Source organism: Cyclopterus lumpus, chromosome 17, assembly GCF_009769545.1.
Source record: "Cyclopterus lumpus isolate fCycLum1 chromosome 17, fCycLum1.pri, whole genome shotgun sequence".
NCBI classification, from domain to species: domain Eukaryota; kingdom Metazoa; phylum Chordata; class Actinopteri; order Perciformes; family Cyclopteridae; genus Cyclopterus; species Cyclopterus lumpus.
In genome coordinates, this window is record NC_046982.1 from 17,554,852 (window position 1) to 17,573,270 (window position 18,419).

The window sequence follows — 18,419 nt, forward strand, 5'->3', positions numbered from 1 at the left end:
GAAGATTGATACCACTCTTAAGCTGCAGTTTGGAAACAGAGGGAAGCAGCTTACCAGAACCTCCAAAGTGCACCTATTATTTATTATTATATCATTTTTATACCAGAGTGTAAAAATGCTGTTTTCGAGGGATTATGTGCCTTATGTGTGATTATTTCTTGGTTGGAACCAGTACTTTCCTGGAGGTTCTTCTAATTAAACAGAAGCAAAATAATCACATAATCACATCACATAATCCCTCATTGAAAAGGCATGTTGTTGTTTCTACACTCTGATTAAATACGTGTTGATGGAACATGTTTATTAGTGCGCTCGAGAGGTGCAGATCGTCTTACTATTGTACAGAGCAAGGCTAACTGTTCCCCCTGCTTCTGGTCTGTGTGCTAAGCTAAGCTAACCAGCTGCTAAAGGAATGTATCGAATAGACCGATAGGTGTGCTGTTTTTATTTGTATTTTGACTCATGTTGTTGTTGCCTCTCTGAAAATTACAGAATATAGAGCATTCATAAATCAGCTTCTTACTTTATCTTTCAACAACTTTGATGAACTCTACTGGAGCCCAAATTTGATGCAATTATGTGTCTACTTAGTAAAGTACATCTCACTTGTACAAAAACTTATCCATCCATCCATCCATCCATTTTCAATACCGCTTATCCTCATTAGGGTCGCGGGGCGCTGGAGCCTATCCCAGCTGACATAGGGCGAAGGCAGGGGACACCCTGGACAGGCCGCCAGTCCATCGAGGGCACATGTAGGGACATACAACCATTCACTCTCACATTCACACCTATGGGCAATTTAGAGATCAATTAACCTGCAGCATGTCTTTGGACTGTGGGAGGAAGCCGGAGAGCCCGGAGAGAACCCACACTGCCACGGGGAGAACATGCAAACTCCACACAGAAGGACCGCTCCGACCGGGAATCGAACCCGCGGCCCTCTTGCTGTGAGGCGACAGTGCTAGCCACTACACCACCGTGCAGCCCACAAAAACTTATATCTAATCTTAATCTTTTCATCCTTTAATCTTATTTTGACTCAAGTGCACATTGAAATAAAAAAAAGACTGTAAACGTGTTCGTAATTGTCTTGTTGGGTTAAATACAAGTTAATGAAAGCTTTGTTAAGCAGGCTCCCTTCAGCTGGGTATCTCTCTCTCTCTTTCGCTCTCTCTCGCTCTCTCTCTCTCTCGACCAGAACAAAATCGTTACGCTCTTTGCTGCATTCTTCTTCTCTTCCACTAATGATTCAGACAACTTGATTATTCAGGGTTTGTTCAATTATTACCTCGACCTTCTGAGAAAATAGAATCGAGTCAGATCAGTGTGTCCTTAGTTTCGCCATGTGTGTGTTATTTTCTTTTCTTCTCGTGCTCGTATTGACTCAGAGGTGCTGAGCTGAACTTCGATCTCCATGTTCCATTGACTTTGGTCTTGGTAAAGCTAAAACACTTTAGTCCCCAGTCCATAAAACAGGAAAACCATCATTGAGTGTAAAGAAGATACATCAGGGGCGTGCACGTGTTGGCAGGATGGCTGCAGGCGTGTTGCTCAGTGGGTTGGTTCTCCACTTTGATCCAGACGGACACATCTCAACGATGAGGTTGGGTGGCCTTCTTTCTCTGTATGACGTGATGCATTCAGGGTTTCATTTGTTTATCAGGCCGTTGTTGTCTTTATTGTAGGACCTTATCGAACGTGCTCAAATGTTGCAGGAACGGGTTGTTTTTACTGAGCTTGGAAAGCCCAGTTTGTCTCATTGTGCACCTGCAACATGGAATAACCAGCAAGAAAAAAATGAAGCTTTGCATTTTTAATTTCATCCCACTTCACTTCCAGTTGTTTTAGTTGATTCATTTGCCCTAACTTTTAATACTGAATTAATTACTTTATTCATTAAAACGTTTCTTATTTGCGATTCTTTATTCCTAGACCTAGAATAAGTAATGAATTACCATGAAATTCAGATTGGTTCACATTCATGTCCACCTCCAGATGAATTTTGATAATTTTAGTGATCCTCTGACTTTGTTTTATGCCCAAATACCTGCCAAACTAATGATATTCCCACCAGCCTCTGCTTCGTGTTTAGAGTTAATTAGCAAATTGTAGCACGCTGTTGTGCTTTTCTAAGATGGTTAACATAAACATTGTGACATCATCATGTTAGCATGCGGACATCAGTTAGATATTAGCTCGAGGCAACGCCGTGCTGTAGATTCTTAATTGTTAAGAAAATTAATCAACCGACTTTTGTGTTACAGCACAATAAACAATTAACATAATAGAGACACGATTCAAAAGTGGAAAAACAACAAAAGTCTATGATAATGGTCTATCAATAAGATTTAGCCCATTCCTATGTATTTACATAACATCCTCCTATGTATGACCAGGACACATCCACTAGAGAGAAATGTGAGTGTTAAGCAAGTTTTTTTAGGGGGGGATGGGGGGAGGGGGAGTGATGGATGAAAGTAGTGAAAGTGGTGGAAAGCTCATTCCAATCTCCACCTACGCACCCCAGAGATGCGAAACACATATTTTCACCTTATACTATCATCGCCCTCCATCCAAAAACAATAGATTCAGGGGGAGCAGGAGCTGGAAAACATCCCCCGGCTTCAAACACCGGGTTCATCTTGGGAGGCTGTGAGATGGGGGGGGGGGGGGGGTACTCTTTCTCTCCATACGTTTCCTCCCTGCGCTGTTCTTCCGGGGGCATCGCGCGCCGCTCAGTTTTGTGTATCGGTGTAACTTTTGTGTCCCGCAAGCATCTTTTGTTCGATCCTGGACGGGGACGAGAGGCGGCACTTATTCGCAGTCTCGTAAGTCACGGTCTCCCAAAGTTTTGAACAGAAAAAATTAAAATGCATCCCTTTCTTTCTGTTTTATTTAATATGGACGCCGGTGTGCGGAAATTGCATTCATTACAAAAAGAGAAACACTCAATAAGATGACTTTCGAAGACACAACCGTTGATGAGGCTTTTCTCTCCGAGCTTAATTTTTTTTTTTTTTAGGCTGAAATGTGTTAATGAAAAAGTTGGGGAAGCTTTTATTGGCTGTAATCTACTTTTTCTCGCATTTTACAAAAAGAGGATTATCTCCTTGTAAAACGTCTTGTGTGTTTCAGAGGGCTCTCCGTTCAGCTGGTGGCTCGGGGGTCCCGGTCCCGGTCGCGTCCAGATGTACTGGGGCGGCGCCCAGCCGGGCAGCCAGCAGTGCGTCTGCGGCCTGCAGGGCGACTGCGTGGACCCACAGCACTACTGCAACTGTGACGCCGACCGCGTGGAGTGGTACTGAACTTTAATAAATACATACACACGCTTATTCGTACTGCATACGCTGTAATGCTTTTGTTTATGTCTGTATTTTGGGTTGACAGGTGGGATCCAATCAATCTTATTATTATTTAACCTCCTTTTAAATAACTTGGTCCCCAAGGTGGTTGATCTATCGCTTGTATTTATTTGCAGTCCATTCGGTGACAGTATAATCAACCAACAGGACATCTTTCACCTCACCAAAACTCAAAAAAACATGCCGATATTTGACTCCACGGGTGTTGACATGCTCGGCCTCCTTCCTTAAATCCAACTCTCGGCTCCAACTGTCTCGCCGACAGTTTTTAGTAACCCATTCATCAGAGATCCTTTAGAGAGAAGATGCACCGCTCGCTTCCAGTCCTGGGGGAGGAGAAATAAAATGTCTCGCCTGACAAGGAGATTGACATGTAGATGATCAGAGGACAGGAGCCGCTCACTCAGCTGTCGGTCGGAGAGGGGGGGGGAATTGGCTCTCAGAGAAATTGGTATGGATGGAGGGTTGAGTGTGATACCATCACGGCTCACCATTAAAATGTTTTCCGGGGAAATTGTCTGAGACGCCACAGGTTGTGTCAGGTTATTAAAGGTGTTGTCACTTAGCAGAACCGCTTCCTACCAGGCAGGCTAATAAGCATAAATATGAGCATTTAATTTGAAAACGGTTTCGATAGAATAACAAGTTATTTATATTATCACTTAAACTTATTTTTCTCCTACTTTGTATTGCTTCCCCCTATTCCTTCATCTCATCACCTCTTTCCTTCTCTTCTTCCTTCTCCCCCTTTTCATCTCTTCCTCTTGCACTTCTCTTTCATTTGCATCGTCATCTCTTCCCCTCTTTTTCCTCCTCATCCTCTTCTTCTACGTGCTCTTCTTCTTCCCCTCTTCCACGTCCTCCTTGCACTCCTTTCTTTCTCATTCTCTTTTCTTGCCCAATTCCTATTTATTCTTCTCCTGCTTCTTCTTTCTCTGTTACTCCTTCCTCTTCCATCCCTTCATCGTCCTTCATGGTCCTTTGCGTTCCCTCGGTCTCCTTCCTTTGTCTCCTTCCCTCTTGCCCTCTCTTCTTCCTTCTCCCCTTTTCATCTCTTCCTATTGCACTTGTCTTTCCTTTGCATCTTCAATCTCTTCAACTCATGTTCCTCATTTTCCTTCTTCTTCCTCTCTTCCCCATCTCCTCCCTTCTTTCTCATTCTCTTTTCTTGTCCCATTCATAATTATGTTGTGCTTCTTGTTCTTTCTGTGTTCCTCCCTCTTCTTACATCCCACTATCATCTCCTATTCCATGTGCTTCATCTTCATTTCCTCCCCCCTTTTCTCCTCCTCCTCCTCCTCCTCACTCTATATGCTCTGTCATGTCACTTAATCTCTTCCCTTCTCCTCTTTCTCCTCCCCTTTACATCTCTTCCTCTTATTCGGCACTCATCTTCTCCTGCTTCTCCTCCTCTTCCTGACTGACCTTCTGTTTCCTCCCTATCTTTCTTCTTCTTTCTTTCTTCTTCTTCATCTCCTCAACTTTGTCCTCCCTTCTTTCTCGTTCTCTTTTTCTCCAAATCCTAATTATTATTTTGTTTAACTTCTTCTTCTTTGTCTGTCACTCCCTCCATCACCTCCTATTCTTTCTTTCCTTTTTGTTCTTCATCTCTGCTCTCCTTCTCCTCATCCGCCTCCATGCAGGGCTGAAGACTCGGGCCTGCTCACCCATGGGGAGAGCCTCCCTGTCAGGTCTCTGGTGATGGGTGACATCCAGAGGCCGGAGTCAGAGGCCGCCTACAGAGTGGGACCGCTCCGTTGTCATGGAGACAGTGAGTCCAGCTCTGGTTGCCTGGTTGCACACGATGAAGAGATGACAGACATCTTTCTATTTTGGAAAAAATACTGTTTTGTTGAACTGGTGGAAGGACTAAAACTAACAAACTTAAAACCATGTTCAGCTAATCTGTTTTTTAGTCCATCAGCAAATAATAACTCGTTATTTCTGAGAGCCTAATTCCTCTCGGGCCTTGTTGGTATGGAAACATCGCGTTAGGTGTTTAATGTGAATCCTCCTGTGTGAGAGCAACATCCAGAAGCTAATGATCATTAGCAGAACTGTTGCTAATGCATATTTCCTTTTTTAGTTTTCACAGTCTGATACCCGCTCCTCATTAAATGCTTCACAAAGTAGCACGCTGTTTGTCTAATTATTAGTAATTGCGGCCGTTCTATTTCCACGATAGAAGGATAAATATTTGACGCGATATATCAAACAAACCGCACAACAAACACCATGCCCTTGTGTAAACTCATTAAATGAACGTGTTGCCTCATTTGTTTGCGTTGTTTGAATTCAAAAGATCTTGACGGTGGGTTTTCTTTGTGTTTCTCAGAGAACTTCTGGAACGCCGCGTTTTTCGACAAGGAGACGTCGTACCTCCACTTCCCCACCTTCCACGGGGAGCTGAGCGCAGACGTCTCCTTCCTGTTTAAGACGACGGCCCCCTCGGGTGTCTTCCTGGAAAACCTGGGCATCAAAGACTTCATCCGCATCGAACTGAGCTGTGAGTAGGAGCTGGAGGTGGAGATGTAATCTGGATTAGAGGGATGTGTCAGTGAAACCCCCGAAGTCAAAGTTTAATCTGGATCTGTGTAAAAACACTGAGGTTATAGACTTCATGCGTAGCGAACTATCCTGGAGGTAAAATATTGTTTATTTAAGGTTGAACTCAGCTGTCTTGACCTTCTTCACCTGAATATAACAGCTCTGGGAAGATGGGAAGCCTTTTTCATAAATATTTGGTATCCGGCTGCAGGGATTTGATCCCATTCAGCCACGAGAGCATTATTTGAAGTTGTCCACTGACCCTGGAGGATCAAGTCTGGCTCACACTTGGTGTTCCAGGTGTCGGATCGGGGTTGAGGCCCGTGCTCTCTGCAGACCAGTTAAGTCCTTCCACAACCAAACTGAGAAATGCTGTAAAACACACTATTTTACTAAAAACATCACTGTAACCTGTCGCAGTAAAAAAAATAACTGAATACTCGGTTTCACAGTAAATCTGAAGAGAATCTCTTAAATACACATCAGATTTAACATATTCATGATAAAAGCAGCAACAATTCAAGTTGAGTTTAGGAAAAGAACCATACTTAACGTTTAATTAGGTGGAGCGTTCACACTCAAAGATGTCTTTGCTTCATCGGGACGGATGAGTGGAAGGGACTGACAGGAAGTGCTCGAAAGGTTCGCTGTCACCTCACGAAGGACGTTTGTGACCATAACTCAAGAACCCACATGCCGAGTATGACGATTTTACGCAAAAAAAAAAAGTGTAAGGACAAAGTGATGACTGCAACAGGACTTTATGGCGGAGGCGGTGGCCGTAGTCAGTTTTGAGCGCTCGGTTTTCTGCACAGCTTTCTAGTTTTTACCCAAAGTGAATATAATTTAGTATATGAAAGCAAAAATCAAGAGTGTGTTTTTTGTTTTACCTTGTCGGTACCACAACATTGTGGTGGGTAGGCGTTACACCTTTGAGGCCCTCATCGGTGTGTTGTCATTTATAAAATGTGGCAGAAACACCCACAAGGGTTTCCTTTATGCTTATGGCTGTGCAGCAGGGATATGAGCTCTGTGTTTATGGGCAGACGCAGCATCTGGTGTTTAGAGAGTCGTCGCATGAGAGTCTCGGTTGCCTTTTTGAATCATCCCAGTTCACCAGTTTAGTTTGGTTTAGTTTGCAGTTTTAAAAAAAAAATATTGTGCTGCATTTTGCATTTTCTTAAAAATGGGATTTGAAAGGGGACGCGCACAGAATCTAATACGGGGACGCCGCTGCACCAACAGCGCCTCGTCCTCGGGGGAAATCATTGTCAGCGCGGTTGCTTCAGCTCTGAATACTGGCGCTCTGTTGTCTGTTTCCTCAGAGAATCATTTCTAAATGAAGTTACTGGGAGACACCGGGATATTGTTTCATCTTGTTCTGAGCTCCCGGAGTAATGCACAAAGGATGAGACGCCTCTAGTCTGCAAAGTCAATGAACATGACAGTCAATTTTTTTTTTTGTATCCGGGCAGACCGCTTAAAAGGAGCAACAAGAGAGAGCTGAAGGGTAAAACTGTTGGTTTCATTCAAAATCCCATTGATTTTTGTAACATCGCTAATAACTAAAACAAATAAAGCCTTGGTGCAGAGAATGTCTCGTGGCTCCCCTCACGGGTCTAAATAAGGACGGGGAAGTTCTGATCTAAAATTGACATTTAATCAATATATATATATATATATTATTTTTTTTTGCTGCCTTTTTATGAGCACAATTTCCCACAGACCCTAAATGTTTTGTGGGTAAAACGTCAGCGCTCGTCAAAAGAAGCGAGTCCACGGGAGAGTGGAGGAATGTCTGTAATAACTTCAAGAGAGAGAAGCAAACCCCAGAGAAGTGTTTGGACGGCAGAGATTAAAACTAGAACGTTGGAAAAACTGACTTTAAACTTAAGTATGACTGACTTTTATGGATGTGGATTAAACCAAATTACCGCACTGCTGCACCATGTCATTGGACCTTTGGTGTCAAACTTTGTCAGCTGCAAATTATTATAAATAAGCTAACTCAATTTAGGGGTCGGCTGTGGCTCATGGGGATGAGTGGTCGTCCCGTAACCACAAGGTACTGGTTTCAGTCCACACTCTCCGCGTAGTTGTCGAAGTGCCGTTGAGCAAGACACTGAACCCCCAGTTGCTCCCCGGGCGCTTCACTGCAGCCCACTGCGCCTTAATAACTAAGAATGGGTCAAATGCAGAGAAGAATTTCACCACAGGGATCAATAATAGTGTTTTTCTCAAATAAATAAACTATATTGCAAGAGAGAAGGTGGGACTGAGAAGTAGAAGGTTTGTTAAAGGCAGAGTGAGGCAGGACTTTAATCAAGTTGTTCTCAATTCAAACCCCTTGCAAATGTTGTACAGACGTCATTTGATATCATCGTCACGTGTTGGTCTGCAAATCAAATTTCCTTCAGCATGAGCATAAAGTTGAAGAACCTCCACAAGACCATAATAATACATTTTAAAAAAGCAGCCGATATATCAGTCTAGATTCTCTAGTCTGACTCTCCAGCTGCTGGATGGCTTTAAACATTTCCTCTGAAAAGACATGTATCTCAAAGTGTCTGATTTGTTAATTATGCTCAAATGGTGTTAAATAGTCCACTGACCCATTTCAACTTGATGCAGCCCTTCATTTTCTCTTCTATTCATTCGCCTCTCTTTCTTTCATTCTTTTCCTTTCCATGAATCACACTTGACTTCGGCCTCCTGTCTCATCCGTCATCCGTTTTTTCTTTTTTTTCTTTTTTCCTCTCCCCCTCTATCAGCCTCCACTCGGGTGGTTTTCTCCTTCGACGTCGGCAACGGGCCGCTGGAGGTCGGCGTGGAGTCGAGCGTCCCCCTGAACGACGACCGGTGGCATCGAGTCCGGGCCGAGCGGAACGTCAAGGAGGCGTCGCTTCGATTGGACCAACTTCCCGTCGCCAGGCGGGAGGCTCCCGCTGACGGACACCTCCACCTGCAGCTCAACAGCCAGCTGTTCATAGGTGAGCATGAGACGCAGCTCCATCATCAGCATCAGCATCTTGATGTCTCTTTTCCTTTATTTGTATTTTCAATCATATGTCTATTTCTCCACATCTCTCCCACACACACAGTCTCTTCCTCGATGTGCGTACACAGTATACACGACAGCATATCTTCTCATATAATATATTCTTTTTTCCACGGTTTGTTGTGTGATTTTCTGTGTTCAGTTGTGACATATTTTCCACTTTTCCTTCTGTCGAAACGTTTCCGTGTTTGTGATTGATGCGCCAGCAGGCAGCAGCGCTCTGTGCATAACAATGAACTCATGTTAAGTTGAATACCAATTAGCAATATGTGTCAGCTTTAATGGAGCCGCTTTCATTGTGAGTTTTTGCAACAGCGCGTTTGTGTGCTCAGCATAATTTCAGGTAAAGATATAGACAATAATGATTTTTTTTATTATTGTTTTACTTCATCACACTTCCCAGAGGAGAACATGTCCAACTCCTCAGCTTTGACCATCACATATGTTTAAAACATGCAAAGCCGTTATTGACTAAATGCCACCGTGCGGCACTAAATATGGAAGATGGCAATCTGACTCACATCCTCACTCTCTACAGATCAGGGAGCTAACGGTTAGGAATCGATATCAAGTGGCACGAATGTAAAAAAAATATTCTTCTAATCTGAAATCCTCTAAATCCTCTTGATCAGCAGTGTTGGATGTAAAAAGGTGCTGAGTCTGCGCTTCCACCACCTCTTCATCCACAGTCGTACAGTGTGGACCAAGTCTGACCCGGAGTCCTACTAACTCTATTAAAGGGAATATATATTCTGTTTCAAAGAAACCGCTATCGGCTAAACGTCGTCAGCTGCTCAGCCCTATTCGATATTAAAGTGCTGAGTCAATGGTTTTTCCGACCCCGAACAACATTCATCGTGTAATAATAACCATCAGCGAGAACCTCAAACACAAACTTCATCAATACTGCAGCCTCGTTTTCTGCAAATATTATTTATGTCGCTTCGTATCAGTGCACACACCGTGTGGGGAAAACCAACCAACAAACAGGGATGAGATTGGATGAAGGTGGCCGGGGAAAATCTAGGTGAATATTGATTGGATGAATATTCCGCCCTGAGGTCACCACCATCAGCCGGAACTTGATTTTATATTATCTTCAAACATACAGTGGCAATGCCACACTTTTTGACAGCGCTTTATTGCAAGCCGGTATCAAACGTACAAGTTCTTATTGTAAAAATACATAACGCCCTCATCAGCCGATGCTGCACTTTAGGTTTTGGGCTAAATTTGCAAATGTTGACCCTCTCAACTAAGACGGTGAACATGCTGCACGTTAGCTTTATAATATCGACATGTTGCATGATGCACTGGGAGCATGTTGGTGTGCTGAGGTCAGCGTTTTGTTGAGTTGTGTCTTGTTTAGTTTTTTTGTGTTATTTTGTCCATTTCTTTCACTCTCAGCTCCCCCAGTTTTTAACACCGGCTTCGATAGTTTCTAAACTAGGACGAGATGCTCTCTCTCTCTCTCTCTCTCTCTCTATTTTTTTTGCGAGGCCAAGCGTCGACTTATTGGGATTCACATGCCTCGGCATTGGCTTCGCCTGAATTCATGAACCGTCTCACCGCATTTTTATTCACGAGTCTTGATTTGTAAAGCAAACTGCTCCATTGTTTGAATTATAAACCGCCGTGTTGGTTTTGTATACATTCATAAGCCATATCTCAATGTCCACACTGTATTTATGAGCCATAATCCTGCCTCCCATTCTTTTGATTAATAAGCCGTGTTATTGCCTGGCTTGTATTTATAATCCACACCATTGTTCATTTTCCAATTCCTTTATTGCTTCTAGCGTTCTAGGTGCTAAAAAGAAGGAGGAAAAAAACCCATACGCAGCAATTTTGAGTGAGCTGAGCAATGAATGCAGAAATATCTCCCTTTGTGAAGGTTTAGAAGCAATTATGTTGTTGCCTTGTTTGGGGAGCGAAGCCTTTTGTTTGTTTGTGCCGCATTGCTGTCTGTCTGTTTGCTGCTCTCCCATACGAGGAGTGCTTCACGTACCTCTCGACAATGCAGCAGCGCTGACGTCAGCAGGTGATGAGCTGCAGCCGATCTGCTGGCGTCCTTTAGTTGTTCCTCTCGTCCTCTTTGCGGGTCGGGACGTAGTTGCTTTGCTTTTGGTTTCCACGTCACCAATCGGGTGAAACTGTTGGCTCTGTGTTTGCACCGGGACAGACTGGCCGAACACATTTGCTGTGATTTAGCATAAAAAACGCTGCATTCGTAAATTATAAAAATTCCGTCTGTCGTGTGTCGTGATTTTCTCGCACATATTTTCCACGCTTCTTTGTGCATTATGAGGATAAATATAGTCACATCATGGAAACCTACCAACAGAAAGCCCCCACAGGGCCCCTGTCTGACTTCATCTGACAGTGAGCTCAGCATTAACCACTGGTTCACAACGATATTATCAATATGAACTTGGTTTGTGGTAGGGTAGATATATAGTTTTTAGTATGCATCTTTCCTTTAAGGTTTGCTTTAAGATTTCAACTTAAAAGATCCTTCATTTCATAGTCGATGCTCGATGCACAGCCGTGTTCTCTTCCTGTGTGCAGCATCAGCAAACCACACTCGCTGTCTTTGCTTATTTCGTGTGACCTCTATCTCACAAGCTTCACATCTCGGATGGTTTCAGATCCAGATCGTTTCATCTGCAATGTTTTCGTGATGTCCTGCTCAGACTCTCAATGATCTTCTTCTCCGAGCATGCGACTCTTCTCTCCCGGACGGTTGCGGTCGAGCCTCTCGCAGCTCCCGGAGTTTCGGATTCAGTCGCTCCACGTTTTGCTTTTCCTGCGTGATGCTGAGGCTTTTTTTTTCGCCTTTGATGAATACTTTGACGCTAATTGTTTTCCACTCCCGTGTGTTCTCGTGGGCTTTTCGATTGCACTTTGCAGAATTCATGTGGAGACACTCGAGGTTGTGCTGTTTGATATATGAGGTCTCGAGGGTCCTACTGATAACTTTATCTGTGTGTATTCTCTTTGGTGTCCCCTTTGATCTGCATGTTGTTGCCCTCTTTTAAGTGTTTCCTGCAAGCTTGTCTCCATTTCATCTGAGAGCATCCCTGTTTCCGGGAGAGTTGGCTGTATAATAACCTTTCCTTGTTGCTCTGATCAGAGGTGGTGGTGGTCTTCAGCTGGTCCTCGGGGATCTGCTTCTGTTTTTTAGCAGGAGCACAACTTGTTCACAAGCATTTTATCATGTTAACCTTTCTAGAAAGGCAAACGGTCGTATGCTGTTAATGCTGCCGAGTTGCAAAGGAGGAGTTCTTCCACGTGTTTGTGAGTAAAAGGCTTGGATGAGGAAGAAACTCTTTCCGGTTGAATCACCAGTTATAAGCATGGTACATCTAGGTATATAACATTTAGAAAATATAGTTTTTTCTTTAATGAAAAGTCAAAGGTACAAGCCTGTGTCCTTAGAAATCTAAGGAGAGAAGTCAACTATGAGTCCCAAAGAAAATGATCACATCCGACCACCTGACTCAAATTGATCTTCTGTTGGGTGCTAATTTGTAGCTTAAGCTCAAATTTCCACATTTGTGGACACCCCAAAACACACGAAGCAGTTGATCTCTTAACGTTCTTGTTCTTGCTCGATTTTGGATGAATTTGAGAAAGACATTGCGAAATTTTTCTGTGCATTTAAGGACAGTCCGAGATTGAAATACAGCTTTTCGAAGTTAGAGTTGACTAGACTAGAGTTTTACAACATGTTAATGAACCTGCACATGTGCACTGAGTAGAGGATATTTACATTGACATAAGTAATCATCAGTAATCTTACATCTCAAGTCGCAGTGCCATCGTGGTGGCGTTTGAGTGACTGTGTCTGATGTCTGCTATTCAACATTTTCATAAAGGTATTTCTGAGTTATGCTGAGAGCTTTAGTTACACTTGCGATTATGACGCTGATTAACATACAAAACGCATTTACATGAGTGGAAGCACTATCAAGTAAGGTCATGTTATGTGAGAGCAGTCGGTGTGTGCCGCCCTTTTGAATGCATATTTTAATATTTTCAATTCCAAAAAGGACAGTTTATAATTGTTCTATTCTAGTCATTAACAGTGTCCTGAATCTTAATACCTAAATGGCGAAACAATGATTTTCAGAAGGCTTGGTGAGGATAAAAAAAAAAAAAAAGACTCTCCAGTGTGTGTGTTGTCAGAGGAAATGTTGAGGCAACTTTCATATCCTGTGTTTCTACGCCGGTTCAATAATTCATACGAATCCGGGCAGAGAGACGAGGCCCGGAGGAGAGCCTGACGGAGCTCTGTGATTTATCGGTGCGAAAAAGCCGTACAATAGGGAGTTGTCAGCCTCAAACTCGGACGGCAGAGAGCTGCCAAGTTTGTGCTCTGAACACAAAAAGAGTTTCATACTTGACCTTTGCCGAAAATGGGAGGTTGTCGTGTTTGAAGTGTGCGAACAATAGTCTTTTGTAGCTGAAGTGTTGAACAATAAAGTGCAGCGTGTTGCACGTCCTGTTAGTAGACGGCCGAGCAGCCTCCTCTGCGGTGAGCAGCCATGCGTGACATTAGGCAGACGAACAGCTCGTGTTCAGCTTCTTTCCACCTGCAGCTTGTTTCATCTTTTATGTTGTTTTATGAGAAGAGTCTTGACAGTTTAGAGCAGAGGCGACGTGTGGATTCGCTGTTGATGACAGGAGGAGGAGGAGGAGGAGGAATGGGAAAACAAAAGCACACAAAAGAATACACACTTGTCAACGCATGGAGGAATGAGAGAAGGGAAGGGACAAGGAGTGCACTGGTGTGCTAAAGTAGATCCTTGGCGAACGACGGGAAGCTCTGGCTCCGGCTCATTAGTTAAATGTCTAAAATGTACATGCGATGCTAACGTCATGCACCGTGTTGACATGTCCTCAGGAGGCACGGCGTCCAGGCAGAAGGGCTTCCGGGGTTGTATTCGCTCCCTGCAGCTGAACGGCGTCACCCTGGACCTGGAGGAGAGGGCGAAGATCACACCGGGGGTTCGACCCGGCTGCCCGGGTCACTGCAGCAGCTACGGCTCGCTCTGCCAGAACCAGGGCCGCTGTGTGGAGGGAGCCAACGGCTTCCACTGCGACTGCAGCCTGTCCGCATACACGGGAGTCTTCTGCCATACAGGTACATGCATATATACGCAGACACGCACATGAGTAGAGCTTTCCTGTGGCTGGCGAAGTTAGTGCCTCGACCAGTTGGCTTATAATCATTTCATCGGTAGTTAAAGCTGCATTTATTGTTTTGTTTTTTGCCACTTGAAGGCAGAAGAAAACCATAACAAGTCCAATATTCATTTTTCTTTTAGGCCTGTTTTTTGCCTGGTGTTGTGCCATTGGACCGACGGACAATTATTCCGAGACCCCAGTAGTTCCAATATTTCCCTCAGGCAAAAAAAACAAACGACTATTACTCATGGCCAATTGCTTTGAAATTATTATTATTATTATTATGAGTGTTGTTGTTTTTGTTGTTGTGTATTATTATTATTATTATTATTATTATTATTATTATTATTATTATTATTATTATTATACACAACTGAGGTAAGACTTAATATCTTTATTCCAACATTGGAAGTTTGTCCACGACAGTAAAATCGCTTGTCCATCAGACACACAGCCGAAGCCTATTACTGCAGATTCAGCACCATGGACAGAGCCATGAAAACAGCTCTCCCCTTGAAAGTGCTGGACAAGTCGAGCTGAGATTGAGCTAACGATGTCTTATTGTGAGAGTAATTATGCAGCAGTGATATTAGGATGGTAGTGAGCTACTCATTTCTTCATGAACACACATGAGTGAAGAAATGAGTGGCGTTGACCTCGTTGATTACCACACGTCGGTCTCAACAGCCACACCGATGCTTCCAGTCGTCCTGATTGCAGAACATTAATCTCCCTAAGTGTAGGGAGAGGGTGTATTTCTGAAGCAATGGGGGTTTGGTTTGGTGAGATAAGCTGTGGGACACATTGGCTTTCGGTCTAACGAGTCATTTTTCTGACTTTTGGGTTTTCTAAATAATGGGCCGTCAGCGGTCCATCTTTGGGTTTTGGCCATTTGATCTTCAACATGTTCTCGAATGAAGAGCGATTGACAAGTTACAGAATGTATTTAGCCATATTTTGGCAGGGATAAGCCGATGTAGACATTATTTTGACTTTATTATTGATTATATTTCGCTGACCCCGGCAACCGTTTTCTCCGTGAAAGACAACAAAAGAAAGAGGGGAAACTATTTGATATTCAAAAGTTAGATTTTGGCTGGAGTATGTCGTCAGTGGTGACGCCTGCCTCGCCTCCATTCCCTCCTTCTGCTCTGCATCTGCTGTAGTTTGCTCATAATGCATCTCAATCGCCGAGGTTGAAGCTGTTTGGGTCAACTGGAGGTTCTTCTGAACGGAGTCTTGAACTTCTGACTCAGTAAAGATGGCATGAAAGCCACCAAATATTGATATATACTTATGTGCTTATGAGTCCGAGCAACGCTTTGCTTGTAATGTCTTTGCGAGTCACAGCTTTAGGTGTGCGGGCGGCTCTGGCTCAGTGGTGTAAAGCGGCTCGTCCTTTGCACAAGGTTGCCGGTTTGATCCCTGTGTCCCTCTGTCAGCACATCACTGGATGCTTCACAGCAGCCAAATGCTGCTGAAATGCAGCGTTTTGATTGATTCTGTAAAAGTTCATCTCTGCTTTCTGTCGTATAATTAATCTCGACAGTTCGAAAAGTTTTACAACGCTCTGTAGATATTTTGAGAACATCTTTTATTTCTGTTGCTAACTAATCAGACATGCTCTGACGCCTCCCTTGGAAGTTAATTAAAGTCTGAATCTAAACCTTGAATCTGAAGCACGGATAGTCTAACTATATATTTTTTAGTTTTGTTTGTTTTGTGCTTTGCCCTCGAAATTGATTTTGTAGAAAAAAGGTTTCAAAGTAGAACTAAATTGATATCTAATCATGTTGATAGTTTAAAAATGTATGATGTGTTTTACCGAAGTGTGATAAATAATAAATTTGTTGGTTAAGCTTCTCAAATGTGAGAATATGTTCTGCTTTTCAGTTTCTTGAAATTCTTATTACACAAAACAATCTTTTTTGGGGGGGTTCTGCTCACTACTGATGACACTACTGTTTGGTATTTGTCATTATATATAGAAAGACTGTTTTGCAATTAAGTGAGTAATTGAAAAGATTATTGTTCATTGTAAGTAAGGTGACTCTGTCTAAAGCAGCGCTACAGCGAATGTGTTTTATTTATGACCATCCAGATCCACTCTGTGCCGCGTGTTAGCAGCGTCGACTGAATAGAGCACTTTGAAACATGCTCCTAAAGTCTGTATTCAAAGGTGTGTGTTTGATTTGAGTGCTAGTGTGCCCAAGTGGCCTAAAGGATGAGCACAGGCCTCCTAAGCCTGAGGTTGGTTCAAAGCTGTCCCATCTGGGGGGGAAAGTTCTGGTCTCATTTAAGTTTGAGTCCCAACACCAAGTTGTATATCAATAACATTTCTTCGTAAAATGTCTACAAATCAAATATATTCTCTCTCCAGAGGTGTCGGCCAGCTTCAAACCGGGGACGTCCGTCAGCTACTCCTTCAAGGAGCTGTACGAGTTGGGCCGGAACAGCAGCGCCCGGCCGTCCTCCATCTACTCCGACGTGACGCTGAGGGCCGAGAACGTGTCCCTGAGCTTCAGGACCAACCAGAGTCCGGCTCTGCTGCTCTACGTCGGCTCCTACCACCGAGAGTCCCTGGCCCTGCTCGTCAACAAGCTCGGTGGGGAGGCTTTTATTTTGAAGGAGTCTGTTTGCGTGGCAGATGTTGAAGCTTGCGGTGCAGTGTCTTGCTTTGATTTCATTCTTCCTCCTCCCCTCTTCTTTTTTTGTTCTCCTTGTTGGGTTTCATCTATTTTAATTATTTTTGAACAAGATTATTCAAACGTGAGGATGAGACTTAAAGCTTCCTCAATGTTCCTTAATCATCATCTTACCTCCAGTTACTCCCCTTTGCTTTATCTCATTTCATCCGTATTTGTTCTCTCCTCTTATTTTCATCCACATTTTTCAAACCTCAGCGATTACAAGTCTCCTCACCTCTCATCGTCTTCCTCCCTTAACCTTTTTCAATTACTTTCCTCTGTTCTTACTTTACCTCTCCTCCCCTCTTCCTTTCACTCGTGTCATTTTCTCTTGATATCGACCTCTCCTCCTTTACGTCTTCCTCCCTCTCTTCCCTCCTCCTCCTCCTCATCTTCTGCTCTGCACATCAGGATATGTCAGATTTTTCCTCTCCCTGGTTTCACCCTGTCAGCCTCTACTGCCTTTTAATCCATCCTGCAGGTCTGGCTATTATATTTAGTGTCCGGTTGAAGAAGAAGGAATTCACTGATCTTATCGCTGAGGATTTTTTGTGTGTGTTTGGTCTTCAATTTGAGCGCATGACTTGCTTATTTACATTTTTAAATTGTGTAATGGTCTCCCTCAAAACCACGTCCTCACGCTTAAGCCCCTGCTTGCCCTTGGATACGTCGTTGCTTGCACAGACATCCTGCACTGCAGCTTCAGCCCTTCTCCTCCCACACTGCTTCTGTGTGCTTATGAAACATCTGCTGTGCAGATTTCTCCTCTGCTCTTGGACAGAATTGGCCAACAACTATAACGCAGGTGGTGGTGATGACCAATGAAATCATCCCTGACTCGTTGCAAGTGGGTTCGATTTTACTGTTGAGAGGTTGCCCTTCAACCCGGTCCTCCAGAGCTTTATTATGTACTTTCCTGACAAACTATTGAAATAAAGTGACGGTATACCAGCTCCTAAGCTTTTTCTACTACTACAAACTTTTTTATTTTGCCAAATGCTGACAAGGCTGCCGTGAATCCACCACTTCAGCTTTCTCACAGACGGCTGCACACAGACAGCGAACCATGAGCTGTCTCACGCTAGTCTGCCCCGTCTCTTTAACACATCCATGTTCTGTCCACATTAGGGTATCTACCTCGCTGTAGCTGCATGATTTAGAAGTGTAAACTGAACATAGTCATATTGAAAGTGTCCAATCATACAGAAGGGGCTATCTGGGTCCATATACAGGGGTTTTGAGGGAAAGCCTTACAAAATTTCAACGTGAAGTCAATAAGTCAAGCTTCTGAAATTGAAAAACAACGCTCTAGAATAAAGATAGAATAAGAAAAGTTCCATATGAAACTTAGCGATGTGTTTTATAAACTTTGGCATGAAATAATGATGTTGTGAGTTTGGAGGCACTTTGAATTTAAAATTACATTTTCAGCATCCAGTCGTCCAATGAAATTGGCACTTTGCTGGCAGATTAGCTGCAAATGGATTTTCTTCTGGTGTTAATGACTCCGGGAAAGCTGATGGACAGCCGAGCATTAAGGTTTCATGCTGACCGTGGAGTCGTCAGGTAAAT

General features: G+C 43.4%; 1 pseudogene; it reads left to right on the top strand.

Moving 5' to 3' along the window:
• LOC117746380 overlaps positions 1–18,419 on the top strand; it is a 144,657-nt pseudogene that overhangs the window by 118,579 nt on the left and 7,659 nt on the right.